Here is a 6,687-nt window from a genome sequence, read left to right as displayed (position 1 = left end):
GGTTCTGTTCATAATTTTTATGGACAGGATTTCTAGGCGCAGCCAAGTGGCGGAGGGCTTTCGCTTTGGTGGCCTCAGAATCTCATCTCTGATTTTTGCGGATGATGTGGTTCTGTTGGCTTCATCGGGTGAGGGCCTCCAGCTCGCACTGGAGCGGTTCGCAGCCGAGTGTAACGCAGCGGGAATGAGGATCAGCACCTCCAAATCTGAGGCCATGGTTCTCAGCCGGAAAAGGGTGGAGTGCCCACTCCGGGTCGGGGATGAGTTCCTGCCCCAAGTGGAGGAGTTCAAGTATCTCGGGGTCTTGTTCGCGAGTGATGGGAGAAGGGAGCTGGAGATCGACAGACGGATTGGGGCTGCGGCTGCAGTAATGCGGACGCTGCACCGGTCAGTCGTGGTGAAGAGGGAGCTGAGTGTAAAAGCGAAGCTCTCAATTTACCGGTCGATCTACGTCCCTACCCTCACCTATGGCCACGAGCTGTGGGTAGTGACCGAAAGAACGAGATCGCGGATACAAGCGGCGGAAATGAGCTTCCTCCGAAGGGTGGCTGGCCTCTCCCTTAGAGATAGGGTGAGAAGTTCGGCCATCCGGGAGGGGCTTAGAGTAGAGCAGCTGCTGCTCCACATCGAAAGGAGCCAGCTGAGGTGGTTCGGGCATCTGGCAAGGATGCCCCCTGGGCGCCTCCTGGGCGAGGTGTTCCAGGCATGTCCCACCGGGAGGAGGCCCCGGGGCAGACCCAGGACACGCTGGAGAGATTATATCTCTCGGCTGGCCTGGGAACGCCTTGGTATTCCCCCGGACAAGCTGGAGGAGGTGGCTGGGGAGAGGGAGGTCTGGACCTCTTTGCTTAGGCTGCTACCCCCGCGACCCGACCTCGGATAAGCGGATGAAGATGGATGGATGGATGGATGGATGGATGGATGGATGGATGAATTGAATTGAATTGAATTGAATTGTTTGAGCAACTGGTTCAGTGCAAAGAAACAAAAGTAATAGGGACAACCCATGCTCTGTATGTTTTTAGTTCTTTTTTTCCCCCTTTCTCCTTTGTGGTGTTTCCATGTTCATGTTTTGTTAAGAAAACAGACAAAGGAAGGAGGTTGCGTTGCTCAGCCTCTGCTAAATACAACTGGAGAGCAACAAGAAGTACAGTGGGGCAAAAAAGTATTTAGTCAGCCACCGATTGTGCAAGTGCCCACACCTAAAATGATGACAGAGGTCAGTAATTTGCACCAGAGGTACACGTCAAATGTGAGAGACAGAATGTGAAAAAAAAAATCCATGAATTCACATGGTAGGATTTATAAAGAATACTTTGTAACATAACCTTTGTTGGCAATAACAGAGGTCAAACGTTTACTATAGGTCTTTACCAGGTTTGCACACACAGTAGCTGGTATTTTGGCCCATTCCTCCATGCAGATCTTCTCGAGAGCAGTGATGTTTTGGGGCTGTCGCCGAGCAACACGGACTTTCAACTCCCGCCACAGATTTTCTATGGGGTTGAGGTCTGGAGACTGGCTAGGCCACTCCAGGACTTTCAAATGCTTCTTACGGAGCCACTCCTTTGTTGCCCGGGCGGTGTGTTTTGGATCATTGTCATGTTGGAAGACCCAGCCTCGTTTCATCTTCAAAGTTCTCACTGATGGAAGGAGGTTTTGGCTCAAAATCTCACGATACATGGCCCCATTCATTCTGTCCTTAACACGGATCAGTCGTCCTGTCCCCTTGGCAGAAAAACAGCCCCATAGCATGATGTTTCCACCCCCATGCTTCACAGTAGGTATGGTGTTCTTGGGATGCAACTCAGTATTCTTCTTCCTCCAAACACGACGAGTTGAGTTTATACCAAAAAGTTCTACTTTGGTTTCATCTGACCACATGACATTCTCCCAATCCTCTGCTGTATCATCCATGTGCTCTCTGGCAAACTTCAGACGGGCCTGGACATGCACTGGCTTCAGCAGCGGAACACGTCTGGCACTGCGGGATTTGATTCCCTGCCGTTGTAGTGTGTTACTGATGGTGACCTTTGTTACTTTGGTCCCAGCTCTCTGCAGGTCATTCACCAGGTCCCCCCGTGTGGTTCTGGGATCTTTGCTCACCGTTCTCATGATCATTTTGACCCCACGGGATGAGATCTTGCGTGGAGCCCCAGATCGAGGGAGATTATCAGTGGTCTTGTATGTCTTCCATTTTCTGATGATTGCTCCCACAGTTGATTTTTTCACACCAAGCTGCTTGCCTATTGTAGATTCACTCTTCCCAGTCTGGTGCAGGTCTACAATACTTTTCCTGGTGTCCTTCGAGAGCTCTTTGGTCTTGGCCATGGCGGAGTTTGGAGTCTGACTGTTTGAAGCTGTGGACAGGTGTCTTTTATACAGATGATGAGTTCAAACAGGTGCCATTCATACAGGTAACGAGTGGGGGACAGAAAAGCGTCTTACAGAAGACGTTACAGGTCTGTGAGAGCCAGAGATCTTCCATGTTTGAGGTGACCAAATACTTATTTTCCACCCTGATTTACGGATAAATTCTTTACAAATCCTACCATGTGAATTCATGGATTTTTTTTTCACATTCTGTCTCTCACAGTTGAAGTGTACCTCTGGTGCAAATTACTGACCTCTGTCATCATTTTAAGTGGGGGAACTTGCACAATCGGTGGCTGACTAAATACTTTTTTGCCCCACTGTATAGCCAAACTCTTTTTTTCAAAGACACTGGAAGTATTAAGGTATAGCCTAACTGCACTTTATAGGGTTATGTATTACATTCCCCACAGTTACATATGCATTTTATTTATTGTATTTTTATTTTTAATGTGTATCGCGTCTCCCTGTTTTCATCCCACTTAGATGAGAATATGTTTTGTAAGCCTTAAGTGTCTAATGGTAAATTAAATAGTTACATCGTGATTTTTCATTGTTTTGAATTGTTTCAATAAAAATAAACATATTTGCATAAAGCAAGTGTATTTGTTCACTCCCATACTGTTAAGGGTATTAGAAACACGAAGAGTATCCTGTTAGTTTCTTTCGAACAGATCTTAAGAAAATCTGTGATTAATTTGTGATTACTCTTGAGTTAACTATTGATAAATATGCGATTAATCGCGACTAAATATTTTTAATCGACTGACAGCCCTAATAGATATGTATGTATGTATGTATGTGTGTGTGTGTGTGTGTGTGTGTGTGTGTGTGTGTGTGTGTATTTAGTAGATCCACCGTTTAATTATAGCCTCTAAACACTTCCTGTAGGTTCCAATGAGAGTCTGGATTGTGGTTGAAGGTATTTTGGACCATTCCTCTTTACAAAACATCTCTAGTTCATTCAGGTTTGATGGCTTCCGAGCATGGATAGCTCTCTTTAACTCACACCACAGATTTTCAACAATATTCAGGTCTGGGGACTGAGATGACCATTCCAGAACATTGTACTTGTTCCTCTGCATGAATGCCTTAGTGGATTTTGAGCAGTGTTTCAGGTCATTGTCTTGGTGAAAGATCCAGCCCAGGCGCAGCTTCAGCTTTGTCACTGATTCTTGGACATTGGTCTCCAGAATCTGCTGATACTGAGTGGAATCCATGTGTCCCTCGACAAGATTCCCAGTCCCTGCACTGGCCACACAGCCCCACAGCATGATGGAACCACCACCATATTTTACTGTAGGTAGCAGCTGTTTTTCTTGGAATGCTGTGTTCTTTTTCCTCCATGCATAACGCCCCTTGTTATGCCCAAATAACTTAATTTTAGTTTCATCAGTCCACAGCACCTTATTCCAGAATGAAGCTGGCTTGTCCAAATGTGCTTTAGCAAACCTCAAGCTCTGTTTGTGCTGTGGGCGGAGAAAAGGCTTCCTCTGCATCACTCTCGCATACAGCATCTCCTTGTGTAAAGTGAACCGAATGGTTGAACGATGCACAGTGACTCAATCTGCTGCAAGATGATGCTGTATGTCTTTGGTGCTGGTCTGTGGGTTGACTCTGGCTAGTTCAATAGCAGTTCAATAGTTGACATTAATCTTACAGAGAATGTGATGATTTTATGGATAATTAAAGTCAGTCATATATCCACAAACACAACAAGCTGAAAGTCAGTGATGCTGTTCGGTTTGCAGTCCTGAATATCACGGCAGAAGCAGGATTCTTCTTCTTGTATACTTTCTGCCCATTTAGCAGAAGTCAGCCTGTTTAAGGCTCTGATATCTATTCTGTATGACTTAAAGCAGTTATGACATGGTCTGATTTTCTCACTGTTAAGGGAAAAATCCCAAACAGAAATCTGCCAATTGTAAACAGAAACACAGTGAGACAAAATACTTAAACACATGTACATGGGTGAAGTCTCAAATGAGAATCACACGGTGTACTTCTTTATTTGTGCATTTATAGTCACTGGTGCCCATACAGCAGTGAATACGCCTATTCATAGGCAGAGGAATGTTAGTGCGTAGGGAGTGAAGATAAGAGTGTCCAGCTCTCCTCTTCCTGGCAGGAGTGAAATAATAACAGCTTGTTCAGCTGTAGAAAAGAATTTATAACACAGTCTTGTAGTGGACAGCAGTCTAAGTCATCAAAAGGTCAACATACAGTATTCTATCATATGCAAACTTATATCATTAAAAGCTTATACTGACTACTAAGTACAATTTTCCATTGACACTCACCCAATAAAGGAATATTTCATATTTTGGTGGACCACCAGGTGGCTCCACTCACACCCAAGTTGAAGGGAAGTGCTGGGGTGGAGATTTTGGTGCTTTCTGTATGTGAAGTTCTGCTGGTTCAGTTAATAAAGTTGGAGTGAGACACTGAGACCTCTCCTGTCGTTTTTACATAGACCCCTGTGGCGAACATGCTAAGGTTCGAAGACAAAGCCAGCTCCGGCCTGGAAGCATCGGCTGCTGCCGGACTTCCACCTCTGCCAATGGCTGCGTTTGCTGTGGCACTTAAATTGCTGGATTTTTGGCTTCATGACCCTCCTTCATGGTTCGTGCACGTAGAAGCTTAGTTTGCTCTTCGTGGAGTTTCAGCCGATGATACCAAATACCACCATGTGGTGGCTTCACTTGATCCTCTGTCCACCCACCGCTTGATGACTCTCCTCCAGGACCCCCCAGCCCAAGGCAAATACACCGCCCTCAAGGCGCTGTTGCTGCAGCGTTACTCCCTCTCTGATGCTGAGCGGGCTGAGCAACTCCTTTCGAGGTCATGGAGAGCATGCTGTCCTTAATGGCCGCGGATGATGGAGGATTCCTCTTCACCCACCTCTTCCTCCGACAGCTGTTGGACTTGCCAACTCCCCGCTATTGGCCACGAAGGATTACCGCTCCCTTGCGGAAGAGCCGGATCGCATCCTCCTGGCTACCAGGAGTTTCGGCATCCAGGCGATTGTCCCGGACTCACCAGCGTTTTCCCCCGCCCCCTCACCGATGCTCCAGGGGCCCTCCGACTCGTCCACGGTGGCTGGAATCGCTGCACCGTGGCACTGCGGAAAAGGGCTTTGTTTTTATCACCAGCATTTTGGAGCGAAGGCACGGCGCTGTCTGCCGCCTTGCAGTTTCCAGACCCACGGAAACAGGCCCACCAGTGCTCTGTAGAAGCCGCGACCGCTGGTGAAAAGGAAAGGCTGCTTTTCATAAAGGTCTCATGCTCAGGGAGGCGTTTCCTGGTGGACTCTGGCTCACAGAAGAGCCTTCTTCCCCTGGCTGGCTCGGACAGGCTAGCTGAGGGCTGTGGGTCACTGCTAACTGCGGCTAATGGCTCCCCCATCAAAACCTTCGGTGAAAGGTTAGCGACTGTTTGCTTTCATGACCGTGACTTTTATTGGAACTAGTGTTTGGTTGACCCCTCCGCATGCCTGGAGAATTCATGCCCGAGAACCCTCCCCCCTGCTTCGATCCATCGGTGCTATCCCTCAACCCGCTATTGCACTCGCTTTGGGTTCCTGGTCCGGTGCACCATTGCCTGCCTGACACTTTTGTTCCAAAGACTTTAGAGACTGATAAGTTTGTTTTTGTCAGACACGATGCCCACAGGACACCGCTGCGGCCGCTGTATGACGGCCCATTTAGGGTTATTGAACCGGGCCAGAAACATTTTTTTTTTTGGATTTTGGGGGTCGTAGGGAGACTGTGTAGGTTGACAGATTTAAACCTGCACATGTTCTTCCGGACAGTCATGTAGTGCCAGCCTAGGCCCCTTGCCATGGCCGCCCTCTTTCGATGGGTTTAACAGACTCTGGTTTTCCCCCCAGGACTACCCCCCGACCACTGCCGTTTGAGCTTCCTCCTGCCTTCCTGCTTGCCTTCACCAGCCTCGTTCACAGGATGGAGCTTCCTCTGCCTGTTCTCTCCCTCCCAGGTTCAGTTGTTCGGGCCGTTTGCTTAGGCCCAGGGTCCTGGACTTAGACCAGGAGTGACATGTTCAGCCGCATGTTCTCCTTAAATTGCTGGCTGTCTGAGTGGTGTCCCAGAAACGATGTGGGCTTCATAGATAATTGGCAAACCTTCTGGAGGAAACCTGGTCTTGTTAGGAGAGACGGCATCCATCCCACTTTGGATGGAGCAGCTCTCATTTCTAGAAATATGGACAATTTTATTAACAATAATAATAATAATAATAATAATAATAATAATACATTTTATTTGAGGGCGCCTTTCAGAAACCCAAGGTCACCTT

This window comes from Aulonocara sp. 'chitande type north' Nkhata Bay, linkage group LG3, assembly GCF_057382095.1.
Source record: "Aulonocara sp. 'chitande type north' Nkhata Bay isolate Kocher_YH1m ecotype deep benthic linkage group LG3, A_spYH_male_GT1.1, whole genome shotgun sequence".
Classification (NCBI taxonomy): domain Eukaryota; kingdom Metazoa; phylum Chordata; class Actinopteri; order Cichliformes; family Cichlidae; genus Aulonocara; species Aulonocara sp. 'chitande type north' Nkhata Bay.
The sequence above is the reverse complement of the archived record's forward strand: the minus strand, read 5'-3'. Positions refer to the sequence as shown.